We start from the raw sequence: 15,180 nt of genomic DNA, 5'->3' as shown, positions 1-15,180 counted from the left end.
GAGAGAGAGAGAGAAACTAACTTGTACTGCTAAATACTTCATAAAAAAAAAAAAAATGTAGCAATCTTGATACCACTATGAAATAGATGAACAACAAACAATAACTCATACAAAAAAAGAAGAAAAATATATATAAAAAAAACTAAATGAAACAAGCTACTTGAAAACAAATTTTCTTTTCGTGTCACTAAACAATTAAGTCACTGGGGCCTACATTTTACTTTCACTTGTAACTGCCTGACAATAAAAAGATGAAAAGTGAACTGATGAATGAGGTAATTGCATGAAGCAAGGAGTTAGGGGAGGAGAAGACACACACACACACACACACACACACACACAGATACAAATATACACGTAACCGAAAACACTAGTTTGTACGAAACATTTTCTGAAATAAAGATATGAATTTAGAACATAAATGTCCCCAGGTCGGACTGCCTTTCTGTCGACGACCAAGTATCTTGACACCCCCCTCAACTTTTTCTTTATTAACTTCTGCAACATTCGCGGTCTAAGATATAATTTTCAGTCTGTAGAACACCACCTCTCCTCTTCTAAACCTCATCTTCTTTTCCTCACTGAAACTCAGGTGTCTGAGGCAACTGACAGTAACCCCTTTTCTGTTCCCTCCTACTTTCTCTATCCTCATTTTCGATCCAAAGCTGGATGTTGCGTTTATGTGCGCAAAGACTTAACCTGCTCTCGTGCCCACGCTCTTGAATCTTCCGAGTTTTCCACCATCTGGCTACGACTACAGAGTCACTCTCAACAAAATTTATCTGTGCTGTATACCTCTCACCTAACTCCTCTGACTATAAGAAATTCTTTGACTACTTAACTTCCAAAGTGGAGCACATTCTGACCCTCTTCCCTGTTGCAGAGATCTCCATTTTTGGAAACTTCAGTTTTCACCACCAGCTTTGACTTTCCTCTCCCTTCACTGACCATCCTGGTGAACTAGCCTTCAACTTTGCTATCCTCCACGACTTAGAGCAATTGGTGCAACACCCTACTCGTATTCCTGACCGTCTCGGAGATACGGCAAACATTCTTGACCTTTTCCTGACCTCTAATCCTTCTGCTTATGCTGTCACCCTCTCTTCTCCGTTGGGCTCCTCCGATCACAATCTCGTATCTGTATCTTGTCCTATCGCTCCAATCCCTCCTCAGGATCCCCCTAAGCGAAGGTGCCTCTGCCGTTTTGCCTCTGCTAGTTGGGGGGGACCTGAGAAGGTATTTTGCTGATTTTCCTTGGAATGACTAGTGCTTCCATGTCAGAGACCCGTCTTTGTGTGCTGAGCGCATAACAGAGGTGATAGTGTCTGGCATGGAGGCGTACATTCCTCACTCTTTTTCTCGACCTAAACCTTCCAAACTTTGTTTCAACACAGCTTGTTCTCGTACTATACATGATAGAGAGGTGGCCCACAAAAGGTACTTAAGCCTTCCATCACCAGAATCTCATGCAGTTTATATTTCTGCCTGGAACCATGCCAAGTCTGTTCTCCAACTAGCCAAATACTCCTTCATTCACAGAAAGTGTTAAAACCTTTCAAAATCTAACTCCCCTCGTGACTTCTGGCATCTAGCCAAAAATATTTCCAATAACTTTGCTTCTTCTTCTTTCCCTCCTTTATTTCAACCAGATGGCACCACTGCTATCACATCTATTTCTAAAGCTGAACTCTTCGCTCAAACCTTTGCTAAAACCGCTACCTTGGACGATTCTGGGCTTGTTCCTCCCTCTCCTCCACCCTCTGACTACTTCATGCCAGACTACTTATCAAAATTCTTCGCAATGATGTTTTCCATGCCCTTGCTGGCCTAAACATTCGGAAGGCTTATGGACCTGATGGGGTCCCTCGTATTGTTCTCCGAAACTGTGCCTCCGTGCTTGCACCTTGCCTAGTCAAACTCTTTCAACTCTGTCTGTCAACATCTACCTTTCCTTCTTGCTGGAAGTTTGCCTACATTCAGCCAGTTCCTAAAAAGGGTGACCGTTCTAATCCCTCAAACTACCGTTCTATTGCTTTAATTTCCTGCCTATCTGAAGTTTTTGAATCTATCCTCAACAGGAAGATTCTTAAACATCTATCACTTCACAACCTTCTATCTGATCGTCAGTACGGGTTCTGTCAAGGCCACTCTACTGGTGATCTTCTGGCTTTCCTTACTGAGTCTTGGTCATCCTCTTTTAGAGATTTTGGTAAAACTTTTGATGTTGCCTTGGACATATCAAAAGCTTTTGATAGAATCTGGCACAAAGCTTTGATTTCCAAACTACCCTCCTAAGGCTTCTATCCTTCTCTCTGTAACTTCATCTCAAGTTTCCTTTCTGACCGTTCTATTGCTGCTGTGGTAGACGGTCACTGTTCTTCTCCTAAATCTATTAACAGTGGTGTTCCTCAGGGTTCTGTCCTGTCACCCACTCTCTTCTTATTATTCATTAATGATCTTCTAAACCAAACTTCTTGTCCTGATGATACCACCCTGCACTTTTTCCACATCTTTTCATAGACGTCCAACCCTTCAGGAGGTAAACATATCACGCAGGGAAGCCACAGAACGCCTGACTTCTGATCTTTCTAAAATTTCTGATTGGGGCAGAGCAAACTTGGTATTGTTCAATACACTCAATTCCTCCATCTATCAACTCGACACAACCTTCCAGACAACTATCCCCTCTTCTTCAATGACACTCAACTGTCCCCCTCTTCTACATTGAAGATCCTCGGTCTGTCCTTTACTTATAATCTGAACTGGAAACTTCACATCTCATCTCTAGCTAAAACAGCTTCTTTGAAGTTAGGTGTTCTGAGACGTCTCCGCCACTTTTTCTCACCCCCCCAGCTGCTAACTCTGTACAAGGGCCTTATCCATCCATGTATGGAGTATGCTTCACATGTCTGTGGGGGTTCCACTCATACTGCTCTTCTAGACAGGGTGGAATCAACAGCTTTTCGTCTCATCAACTCCTCTCCTCTAACTGAGTGTCTTCAGGCTCTCTCTCACCGCCGCAATCTTGCATCTCTAGCTATCCTCTACCGCTATTTTCATGCTAACTGCTCTTCTGATCTTGCTAACTGCATGCCTCCCCTCCTCCCGCGGCCTCACTGCACAAGACTTTCTTCTTTCTCTCACCCCTATTCTGTCCACCTCTCTAATGCAAGAGTTAACTTGTATTCTCAATCATTCATTCCTTTTTTTGGTAAACTCTGGAACTCCCTGCCTGCTTCTGTATTTCCACCTTCCTATGACTTGAATTCCTTGAAGAGGGAGGTTTCAAGACACTTATCCATCAATTTTTGACTACTGCTTTGACCCTTTTATGGGACTGGCATTTCAGTGGGCATTTTTATTTTTTTTTATTGGATTTTTGTTGCCCTTGGCCAGTGTCCCCCCTACATAAAAAAAAAAAAACACCAGAATTTGTTTCTGGAAGTGTATGAACTCTCTGCACATAATTACATCTAATCATAGAATAATCAATCTTTTCCTCATTTTCAGATAAGAAGGGATGTGTCAACACGTAAGACTATTCCCCCTTAATCACTAACAGTTGTCTGATTTAGTATGCTCCTGTATTTTATTTCTTTACTCTAAAATTTCCACACCATTGCCTTCTAAAAGTCACACAGGACCAATTTCAGTCTTTTCGTAAGCTCCCGGAACAAAACTTGGTAATGTAACAATGTATCTGTTATCCAAGAAATTTACCACTGAGTTACCAGTGGGCCAGATCCTCAGTCTTTTCGTAATCCCCCGAACCAAAACGCTCCCCATGCTGGTAAGTGCTTGAACAAATATGAAATGGTATTCTTGATTAGCTAGCAAACGAAAACGGATGATTCTGAAACTGACCATTAGATGTTTCCTTCAGCGCTTTCTTGTAGAAACGGTGTTGGTGGGAGAAGTGAACTGGGAGGAACGTTCTTCTATTCTCTCCTGTTTACACTCACGCGCATCTCATTATTAGAGTACTCCAGCAGATACCCTTATTATAGGACACTATGGTCTCTGGTATCTTTTCTCCCGGTGTATAACCCCGCAAAGACAAGCTTCGCAAGGGAAGATTTATTCTGCAAACCAAACCTTTGATGTAACAATGTGGGTGACCTTTAGTCCTCTATATTCTAGTGGGCGGGAGGAGGAGGAGGAGGAGGAGGAGAGTAATGACAGGCGAGTACCGGAAGGCAGTTAGTAAAGGAATTGGAAGATACCGGAGAGAGAGAGAGAGAGAGAGAGAGAGAGAGAGAGAGAGAGAGAGAGAGAGAGAGAGAGAGAGAGAGAGAGAGAGAGAGAGAGAGAGAGAGAGAGAGAGAGAGAGAAAAACAAATTTCTAAATGCAAATGATCAATGAAATAAGAAAGAACAAGTATCGTATAAGCAGAATATTCCACACACGCACGTAAGCAAACCCTAATCTACAGAAAAGCAGAAAATCACAATTAACAAAGGACTGGTGCCAAGCGTGAATGAAGACCGGCCTGCGTCCTCCACGTGACCATCAAACTGGAGCTTCATGACATGTGCTCAGAAAAGAAAGCTCCATAACGCAACTCATCGGTCATGAGGGATAGTCTCTAAAAATTCAAATTTTTCCTTGATATATTTTCCTGTAAGTATTATTATGACAATTTGTATAATCCAATTTGTAAGTGCCAGGGATATAGTTGGACCTCTTAACTTTTTACAGGTGTGGTCACTCTTCGTTAACCTCCTTCGCACTGTAAGAACTGTTTGCATGGAGACACATAAGAGAAAAGAGAGAAAATTAACGATACTGAGCTGCACTGGACCCGGAGCGATAATGGGCCTGATTTCTACATGGCATCACCCGCTTCGTGAACACACATAAGAGAAATAAGTTAAAAGCATCGCAATGTAAAAATAAGGCCGTCCCAGCTACACTTGGAATGGGTGGTGTAGGTTGCGTCTATATCTATGGATGACCTAACCAGATCTACCTTAAAAAAAGCTAAGGTAGCAGATCTCCATGTGATTCGGTAATGAAGTTTTTTATTTATTTATTTATTATTATTACTATCTTTTTTTTTTTATGTAGGAGGGACACTGATCAAGGGCAACGAAAATCCAATGAAAAAAAAAAAGCGCACTGAGATGCCAGTCCCAGAAAAGGGTCCAAAGCGGTAGTCAAAAATTGAAGGATATGTGTCTTGAAGGAATTCAAGTCATAAGAAGGTGGAAATACAGAAGCAGGCAGGGAGTTCCGAAGTTTACCAGAAAAAGGGATGAATAATTGAAAATCTCTTTCATTAGAGAGATGGACAAAATAGAGGTGAGAGAAACAAGAGTCTTGTGCAGCGGGGGTGCAGAAGAAGAGAAGGCATGCAGTTAGTAAGATCAGAGGAGCAGTTAGCATGAAAACAGAGGTAGAAGATAGCTAGAGATGCAACACTGCGGCGATGAGAGAGAGGCTGAAGACAGTCAGTTAGAAGAAAGGAGTTGATGAGACGAAAAGCTTTTGATTCCACCCTGGCTAGAAGAGCGGTAGGAGTGGAACCTCATCAGGAACTCCCTGCCTGCTTCTGTATTTCCACCTTCCTATGACTTGAATTCCTTCAAGAGGGAGGTTTCAAGACACTTATCCATCAGCTTTTGACTACTGCTTTGACCCTTTTATGGGACTGGCATTTCAGGGAGCATTTTTTTTTTTATTGGATTTTTGTTGCCCTTGGTCAGTGTCCCTCCAACATAAAAAAAAAAAAAAAATGTAAAGCATACTCCAAACATGACAGATAACGCCTTTGTACAGAGTTAACAGCTGACTTCACAGAAGCTGTTTTAGCTAGAGATAAGATGTGAAGTTTTCAGTTTAGATTACAATTAAAGGACAGACCGAGGATGTTCAGTGTAGAAGATGGGGACAGTTGAGTGTCATTGAAAAACACGGGATAGTTGTCTGGAAGGTTGTGTCAAATTGATAGATGGAGAAATTGAGTTTTTGAGGCATTGAACAATACCAAGTTTGGTCTGCCCCAATCAGAAATTTTAGAAAGATCAGAAGTCAGACGTTCTGTGGCTTTCCTGCATAAGATCTTTATGCAGGAAGGGCTGGATGTCTATGAAAAGACGTGAAAAAGTGCAAGAAGGTATCATTAGCGTAGGAGTGGATAGGACAAGAAGTTTGGTTTTGAAGGTCATTGATGAATAATAAGAAGAGACTGGGTGACAGGAGAGAACCCTGAGGAACACCACTGTTGATAGATTTAGGAGAAAAGTGACCATCTACCACAGCAGCAATAGAACGATCAGAAAGAAAATTTGAAATGAACTTACAGAGAGAAGGATAGAAGCCATAGGAGTGTAGTTTGGAAATCAAAGCTTTGTGCCAGACTCTATCAAAAGCTTTTGATATATCCAAGGCAACTGCAAAAGTTTCACCAAAATCTTTAAAAGAGGATGACCAAGACTCAGTAAGGAAAGCCAGAAGATCACCAGTAGAGCGGCCTTGAGGAACCCATACTGGCGACCAGATAGAAGGTTGTGAAATGATAGATGTTTAAGAATCTTCCTGCTGAGAATAGATTAAAAACTTTAGATAGGCAGGAAATTAAAGGAATGGGACGGTAGTTTGAGGGATTAGAACGGTCACCCTTTTTAGGAACAGGCATCCAGTAAGAAGGAAAGGTAGATGTTGACAGACAGAGTTGAAAGAGTATGACTAGGCAGGGTGCAAGCACGGAGGCACAGTTTCGGAGAACAATAGGAGGAACCCCATCAGATCTATAAGCCTTCCGATGGTTTAGGCCAGCGAGGGCATGGGAAATATCACTGGGAAGAATTTTAATAGGTAGCATGAAGTAGTCAGAGGGTGGAGGAGAGAGAGGAACAAGCCCTGAATCGTCCAAGGTAGAGGTTTTAGCAAAAGTTTGAGCGAAGAGTTCAGCTTTAGAGATAAATGTGATAGCAGTAGTACTATCTGGTTGAAGTAAAGGAGGGAAAGAAGAAGAAGCAAAGTTATTGGAAATATTTTTGGTTAGATGCCAGAAGTCACGAGGGGAGTTAGATCTTGAAAGATTTTGACACTCTCTCTTAATGAAGGAGTTTTTGGCTAGTTGGAGAACAGACTTGACATGGTTCCAGGCAGAAATATAAACCGCATGAGATTCTGGTGACGGAAGGTTTAAGTGCCTTTTGTGGGCCACCTCTCTATCATGTATAGCACGAGAACAGGCTGTGTTAAACCAAGGTTTGGAAGGTTTAGGTCGAGAAAAAGAGTGAGGAATGTTCGCCTCCATGCCAGACACTATCACCTCTGTTATGTGCTCGGCACACAGAGACGGGTCTCTGACACGGAAGCAATAGTCATTCCAAGGAAAATCAGTAAAATACCTCCTCAGGTCCCCCCATCTAGCAGAGGCAAAACGCCAGAGGCACCATCGCTTAGGGGGATCCTGAGGAGGGATTGGAGTGATAGGACAAGATACAGATATGAGATTGTGATCGGAGGAGCCCAACGGAGAACAGAGGGTGACAGCATAAGCAGAAGGATTAGAAATTAGGAAAAGGTCAATAATGTTGGGCGTATCTCCAAGACGGTCAGGAATACGAGTAGGGTGTTGCACCAATTACTCTAGGTCGTAGAGGATAGCAAAGTTGAAGGCTAGTTCACCAGGATGGTCAGTGAATGGAGAGGAAAGCCAAAGCTGGTGGTGAACATTGAAATCTCCAAGAATGGAGATTTCCGGAAAAGAGAAGAGAGTCAGAATGTGCCCCACTTTGGAAATTAGGCAGTCAAAGAATTTCTTATAGTCAGAAGAGTTAGGTGAGACGTATGCAGCACAGACAAACTCAAACAGTCTGAGTTTGAGAGTGACTCTGTAGTCGTAGCCAGATGGTAAAAATCTCGGAAGATTCAAGAAAGTGGGCACGAGAGCAGGCTAAGTCGTTGCGTACATAAAAGCAACATTCAGCTTTGGACTGAAAATGAGGATAAAGTAGGAGAGAACAAAAAAGGGGCTACTGTCAGTTGCCTATTCTCTAAATGAGTAGCTGGCTTCCAACCACCGTGAAATGGGACTAATGTATTCTGTTCTATAATTTCCACTACATCTTAGAAATAACATTGATGTGATAGTATCTCTATTGTGTGTGCAGCTAACGTCCATTAATCATAGTAGTGTATACCTCATCAACCATGCTATTGCCATCACTATCTCATTCGGTAAATGACAGATGTCTGAAGATCCAGCTGTTGATAATGATGGTTAATTTTTACGCAAAACATTAGTGTACACTATAGTTGCTAAAAAAAATTGTGTTACACACATGAAAGTTTCCATAAGTGACAATAAAAAAAAACTTCATTGCTAGGGGAACGTAAATTCTCCCTATCAACACGTGCCACACCAGCCAACCCAAACTGTCGTAAGGCATTACTAATGCCAATATATTTTGGTTCAAGTTATTATAGGAAGCTATGTTATTAAGATGAAATTATTACTTAAACATTGCTAAGAGAGAGAGAGAGAGAGAGAGAGAGAGAGAGAGAGAGAGAGAGAGAGAGAGAGAGAGAGAGAGAGAGAGAGAGAGAGAGAGAGAGAGTGTGCACTATCACAACGGCGCGTTACCATGGTGAGTGCAATTACTTTCTCTCTCTCTCTCTCTCTCTCTCTCTCTCTCTCTCTCTCTCTCTCTCTCTCTCTCTCTCTCTCTCTCTCTCTCTCTCTCTCTCATGTGATCTTGAAAAGGGAGGGCAAATGACTTGCGAATCCTTTAAAAGAGCAGAAGATAAAGATGTTGAGAATAAACAACAGACTCACTATAAACCGTCTCATTGCTCTGAGACTGTTTATAGTGAAGAGAGAGAGAAAGAGAGAGATAGAGAGAGAGAGAGAGAGAGAGAGAGAGAGAGAGAGAGAGAGAGAGAGAGAGAGAGAGAGAGAGAGAGAGAGAGAGGATGAGGAAATAATATAAATTATCAAACGTTTAACAGCGTCGTCCATCCATCCCTCCTAGAGAGTGGCGCCAAAGCAGCGGAACTGAGCCAACAAGAAGCAGTAAAATTATTACCATGGAGTATTTTACTTAGGAGTCTGAGTCTGTTCTGGGCCATGTGAAAGTTTCAAAATCTGAAAATGTTTTCTGCTTAACACACTGTATTATTCCTCATTTTATAACACTTTAATTATTGAACGTAACGAAATCAGAGGTATATCACGTAAAATCCAAGAAAATGTAGTCTATAACGAGATATAACACACAATTGCATATACTCTGTATAGGACACACTAGACAGGTAAAGTAAAGCGATAGTGAACGACCGACGCACGAACTGTGGTTACCTTTAAATGCAATTTACTCGTTTGTTTACTTTTGACGCTTGGCCCTTTGTCGCAGCCAGCTACTCAAATAACCTTGCGCCTAATTTTCTTCATGTACTAGACCGACCAAGTGCAAAAAACAAAAAAAAAAAAGCTGCTCATAAAGCCCTCCCTGAAAAGCGAGTAGAATGCCCAAGAGAAAGGCCCATTTGCGTAGCTTTTGAAGTGTCTTGATACTCCTTTCTTGAAATAATTCGAATCGTGGGTAGGAAGAAATACACGAAGAGGAAGAAAGTTTCAGAGGTAAACAGAAAATGAAATTAAGGAGTGGATATATATTAGTAAAGGAGGACAAAATAAGTATGAGAATAAGTAGAAAGTCTTGTGAAGAGAGACCGTAGGTGATGAGAAGGCGTACAGTTAATTAATTTAGAAGAGCATTAACCATAAAAATAATGGCAGGATACAGTAAGAGAGGCAACATTGCAGCGGTGAGAGAGAGGATCGAGACGTTATGTCGATGAGACGAAAAGATTTTGACGTCACCCAATTTAGGAGGGCTGTGTGAATTGAATCTTCCCATATGTGTGAGCAATACTCCATACATGGACGGATAAGGCGGCCCATGAAAAGCAACTGGAGGAGAAAAATTATTGACGGAGGAGACACACAACACCCAATTTGATGGAAGCTGTTTTAGCACACATGAAATTTCCAGTTGAGATTTTTAGTGAAGGAGTAAGATGTAGAAGAGGGAGAAATTAGAGTGTCACTGGAGAAAGAGGGGAGAGTTGTTTGAGAAGTTGTGTTATATAGATAAGTGAAGAAAGTGAGCATTGAACAACACAAGGAATAGAAAGATCAGAAGTTAGGTGTTCTGTAGTTTCTCTCTGTGCAATATCTAATTTCTGCTGAGTTGGGGGGCTGGCAAAGGACGTTGGAAAATAGTCATCGTTGTAAGAATGGATACAACAAAAATTTTGTTGAAGATTATTTATGAATAATAGAAATACGTAGATAATAGAACAGAGCCATATGGAACACCAATTAAAAGGTTTATAAGAAGTTTAGACCATTTATCACTGCAGCAACAAAGCGCCCAGAAAGGGAGCTTCAGATAAATGTCCAGAGAGATAGATAGAAACCATATAAGGGAGGCTTGGAAATTAAAAGATTTGTGCTAAAAATGTATCAAAAGCTTCTGATGTGCCTAAGGCAAGAGCAAAGATTTCACCGAAATCCATAAGAGAGGACGATAAAGATTTACTGAGGAAAGTAGACTTGAACGGTCATCTTTCTTAGGAATGTAGACAGACTTTCACCAAGAACATAAGAACATAAGAAATAAGGAAAGCTGCAAGAAGCCATCAGACCTACACGTGGCAGTCACTGTATGAAAGATACCTACCTATTTCCACCTATCGTCCCCAACCATAAATTCATCTAATCTTCTCTTAAAGCTCCCTGATGTCTTAGCACTAAGAACTTGATTACTGAATCCGTTCTATTCATCTACCACTCTATTTGAGAACCAATTTCTTTCAATCTCTTTTTTAAACCTAAATTTTTAAAGCTTGAACCCGTTATTTCTTGTTCTGTCCTGGCAACTGATCCCAAGAATTTTGCTTACGTCCCCTTAGTTACAACCCTTATACCACTTAAAGAAGAAGGAAAGATGGATGTTGATAAACAAGAACGGAAAACCTTGACCAGCTACTTATTCATTCATAAACTGGTATGGATGATTGTACCTTGCAGACTACGAGTGGAAGGAAAAAAAAAAAAAACTCTATAATTTGTTCTTAGGCTCAAAGCATCGATCATTATCAACGGCACACATGAACACACGGAAACGTATGCTCATCAAAACATCCACTAGTTTTGTTAAAAATTTTGTAAGGAAGCTTTGGGTTGAGATCAAAATCAATATACCTGACAACCTTTTCATTATAGCCAGTAAAACATTCCTGTCTATCTATATAAACATGTAACAACTGCTCCAAACCTTCTAGTAGCTCTCTAGCCGATGTGTTTAACTACCTAACGATCTTTCTGCTGTTAGCTTGAACAGAAAATCAGTATTGTTTCATTAAGCGTATATATAAATGATGTTATGGACAGTAAAAGATTCTCTCTCTCTCTCTCTCTCTCTCTCTCTCTCTCTCTCTCTCTCTCTCTCTCTCTCTCTCTCTCTCTCTCTCTCTCTCTTCGCAATATTTAAGTAATAATTGTACCTTAGAATCTAGAATCTTCCGAATTTTCTACCCCCCTGGCTTTGACTGCAGAGTCCCTCTCAATCTCCACCTGGTTCTAGAGGTGGTGCATATCTCGGCTTCATACTTAAGGAACCTAAGCGTCGAAGCTGAGACGTAAAATTAGCCAATACGAGAGTCTTAACTCTACAGGCAACTCCGTTCGCGGATGGTAGCCAACCGTCTGGGTTTGTTCGTGGCGTGAACAGTCCCAAAATCCTGTTGGGGGGGATCCCCGGCAGGTAGGTTTTCCCATATCCAGGTGGTTTGCCCTGGCACTTGCCTTCACCGGCTGGTACGGGGATTTTCTTGGGTGGCCATGGTTAGCAAGAGTGGTGGTTGAAGTTCCCACCTCTGTAGCCTCCTGCCTCGGCATTGTGCCGTTGAACAAATGGGGTCACGCCCAGGGAGGTCACTTCCACGTTGTGTGTTGCAGACATACGTGGGCACACCAAGCTTTACAACCAAATTGGCGCTCAGACGCAAGGGTGTGTGATGCTTTATGACCATCTTAAGATAGCGCGTTGAGGTTCCGAGCTGCGAGGCTCAGCCAAACTTCCACCTGACGAAAAGGCCTAAGAAGCTAGTTACTGGGACGGTGGCCTCCTCGTAGCGCTCGCTGGTAACACAGGGGAACAATCTCCCGGCTAACTACCGTCCCAAATCCCGGGTATGAGGCGGGGAAAGAGTCTTCTATACTCTTCTTCCTATTCAATTGCTCATAGAGTAATGGGGTTCCACTAGGCTTTGTCCCCTTCACAGCTCACTAAGCTGGAGTTTCCTGCCCTTTCTTTGTTTTTTATCCAGTCTGGGTTTGGGGCTGTCGGTTTGTATTTGCGAAGCACCCTGAGCAAACCCACCTAACGGGTGCCCAGTAGTGCGACCGGCGTTTCCGGGTGACGAACCTCTTGTGGCATTCGACGATGCGCACGGACATGTCAAGGTTCAGCGGGATGAGGCCTTAAGATAATTGGGGTACACGGCCTGGGGGGAGGTAGGGGACCAATCCCCACCTGGTTCTAGAGGTTGGTGCATACCTCGGTGCTTTCTTTGAAAAACCAGGGCGTCGAACATGAGACGTAAAATCAGGAAATTGGAGTCTTAGCTCTACAGGCCACTCTGTTGGAGGATGGTAGCCAACCGACTCACTTTGTCTTCTGCGTTGGGTTCCTCCGATCACAATCTCATATCTATATCTTGTCCTATAGCTCAACTTCTCCTGAGGATTCCCCAAAGCGGAGGTGACTTTAGCGTTTTGCCTTTGCTAACTGGGGTGGGGGGGCCTGAGGTATCATTCTGATTTTCCTAGGAATGACTACCGTTTCCGTGTCAGAGACCCGTCTCTGTGTGCTGAGCGCATAAGAAGTGATAGTGTCTGGCATGGAGGCATACATTCCTCACTCTTTCTCTTGCTCTAAACCTTCTAAACCTTGGTTTAACTCAGTTATTTTTATACTATTCATGATATAGAGTTGAACCACAAAAGATACTCGTACTTGAGCTTTCCATTATCTGAATTTCATACACTTTATATAATTTCTGCCCGAAATCATGCAAAGTTTGTCCGTCAACTAGCCAAAAACTCCTTCATCAACATAAAATTTCAAAGCCTTTCTAGATTTAACTTTTCTTGTGACTTTTGACACAGCTAAAAACATCAACAACTTTTCTTCTTCATTTTTTCCCTCCGCTATTTCAACTTGATGGCGCCACAGCAATCTCATCCACCTCTAAAAGCTAAACTCTTCGCTCAGACCTTTTGCTAAAAACTCTACCTTGGATGATTCAGGATTGTTTCTCCTTCTCCCCCACCCTCCGACTACTTGATGCTATTAAGATCCTCGCTGACCTTAACCCTCGAAAGGCTTATGGACCTGGTGGGGTCAGTCTTATTGTTCTCCATAATTGTGCCTCAGTGCTTGCACATTGCCCGGTCAAACTCTTTCAACTCTGTCTATGAACATCGACCTTTCCTTCTTACTGGAAGTTTGCCAACATTCAGATTGTTCTTAAAAAGAGTGACCGCTCTAATACCAAAAACTGCCGTCCAATTGCTTTAATTTCCTGCCTCTCTAATGTTTTTGAATCTATCATCAACGGGAAGATTCTTAAACATCTGTCACTCCACAACCTTCTATCTGATCGCCAGTATGGGTTTCGTCGAGCCACTCTAATGGTGATCTGGCTTTCCTTACCGAGTCTTGGCCATCCTCTTTTAGGGATTCTGGTGAAACTTTTTGTTGTTGCCTTAGACATACCACAGCATTTTACAGAGTTAGGCACGAAACCCTGATTTCCAAACTATCCTCCTACAGCTTCTATCCTTCTGTCTGTAACTTCACCTCAAGTTTTCTTTCTGACTGTTTTTTTGCTGTTGTGGTAGACAGTCACTGTTCTTCTCAGGATAGAATACAGGACAGAACACTGAGGAACAATGCTGTTCCTCAGCGTTCTATCCTGTCACCCACTCTCTTCTTATTATCTAAGCCAAAACTTCTTGTCCTATCCACTACTACGCTGATGATACCGCTCTGCTCTTTTCAACGTCTTTTCATAGACGTCCAACTTTTCAAGAATTAAAAAAAGCTCAAACAGGGAAGCTACAGAATTCCTAAATTTACATCTCTCTAAAAATTTTTGATTAGGGCAGAGCAAACTTAGTATTGTTCACTGCCTCAAAAACTCAATTCCTTCATCAATAAACTCATCACAACCTTCCAGATAACACTCAACTGTCCCCCTCTTCTACACTGAACATTGTCGGTCTGTCCTTTACTTATAATATTAACTGGAAACTTCACATCTCATCTCTAGATGAAATAGCTTCTATGAAGTTAGACGTTCTGAGTAGTCTCCACAAGTTCCCTAACCTCCCCTCCCCCAAACAACTATGTACAGCCGACTTATCCGTCCATGTATGGAGTATGGTTCACATGTATGGGGATTCCGCTTATATCAGACAGAGTGGAATCAAAAGGGTATTGTCTCATCAACTCCTCTCCTCTGTCTTCAGCCTCTCTCTCATTGCAGCAATGTTGAATCTTTTGCCATCTTCTACCGCTATTTTCACGATAATTGCTCTTATGCATGGCTGATCAAATCCAAGTAACCTAACCTAACTAACTAACATAACCTAACCAGACCTAACTAAGCTAGCCTAACCTAATTAACAACCTAACCTAAGCTAACTAACTAACTAACCTAACCCAACCTAACCTAACCCAGTAACGTGCATACTTTATTAGTTTTCATTATCGCTGGAGTCGTCGGCTGGAGGTAAAGGAACTATGGCCGGCAGAACCTATGATTTCTTAGAAATTTCAATGAGGACACGTTATCCTTGTAGGAGAGCTTAATTATATCATGTGGAGTAGGAGCGCACCCCTGATATTTAAAACCTGCCTCCACACAGGGTGTCATTTGTGGATGCGCGGCATGAAAAGTGATCGCACAAGATTCAGCATAAAATAATAAATGTGACTAAAAACATTAGATATTAGAGTTGAAGAAGATTGGTAGGTGGTAGTAGTGTAGACTGTGAAGAGATGCGAGCTGAACGGTTCGCCATGACAGCCCTTCCGCGTGGGCCAAATAATAATAGAAAAAAATTCCTAGCTCGAAAACTATTAGCTTGCAAC

The 15,180-nt window shown here is 42.0% G+C and overlaps 1 protein-coding gene across 4 annotated transcripts in view; it reads right to left on the bottom strand.

Moving 5' to 3' along the window:
• Nucleotides 1–15,180, bottom strand: part of LOC135106398 (uncharacterized) — a 294,459-nt gene that overhangs the window by 14,196 nt on the left and 265,083 nt on the right. The gene's annotated exons all lie outside the window — the stretch shown is intronic.

Source organism: Scylla paramamosain, chromosome 13, assembly GCF_035594125.1.
Source record: "Scylla paramamosain isolate STU-SP2022 chromosome 13, ASM3559412v1, whole genome shotgun sequence".
NCBI classification, from domain to species: Eukaryota; Metazoa; Arthropoda; class Malacostraca; order Decapoda; family Portunidae; genus Scylla; species Scylla paramamosain.
This window is presented reverse-complemented; position numbering and strand designations above follow the sequence as displayed.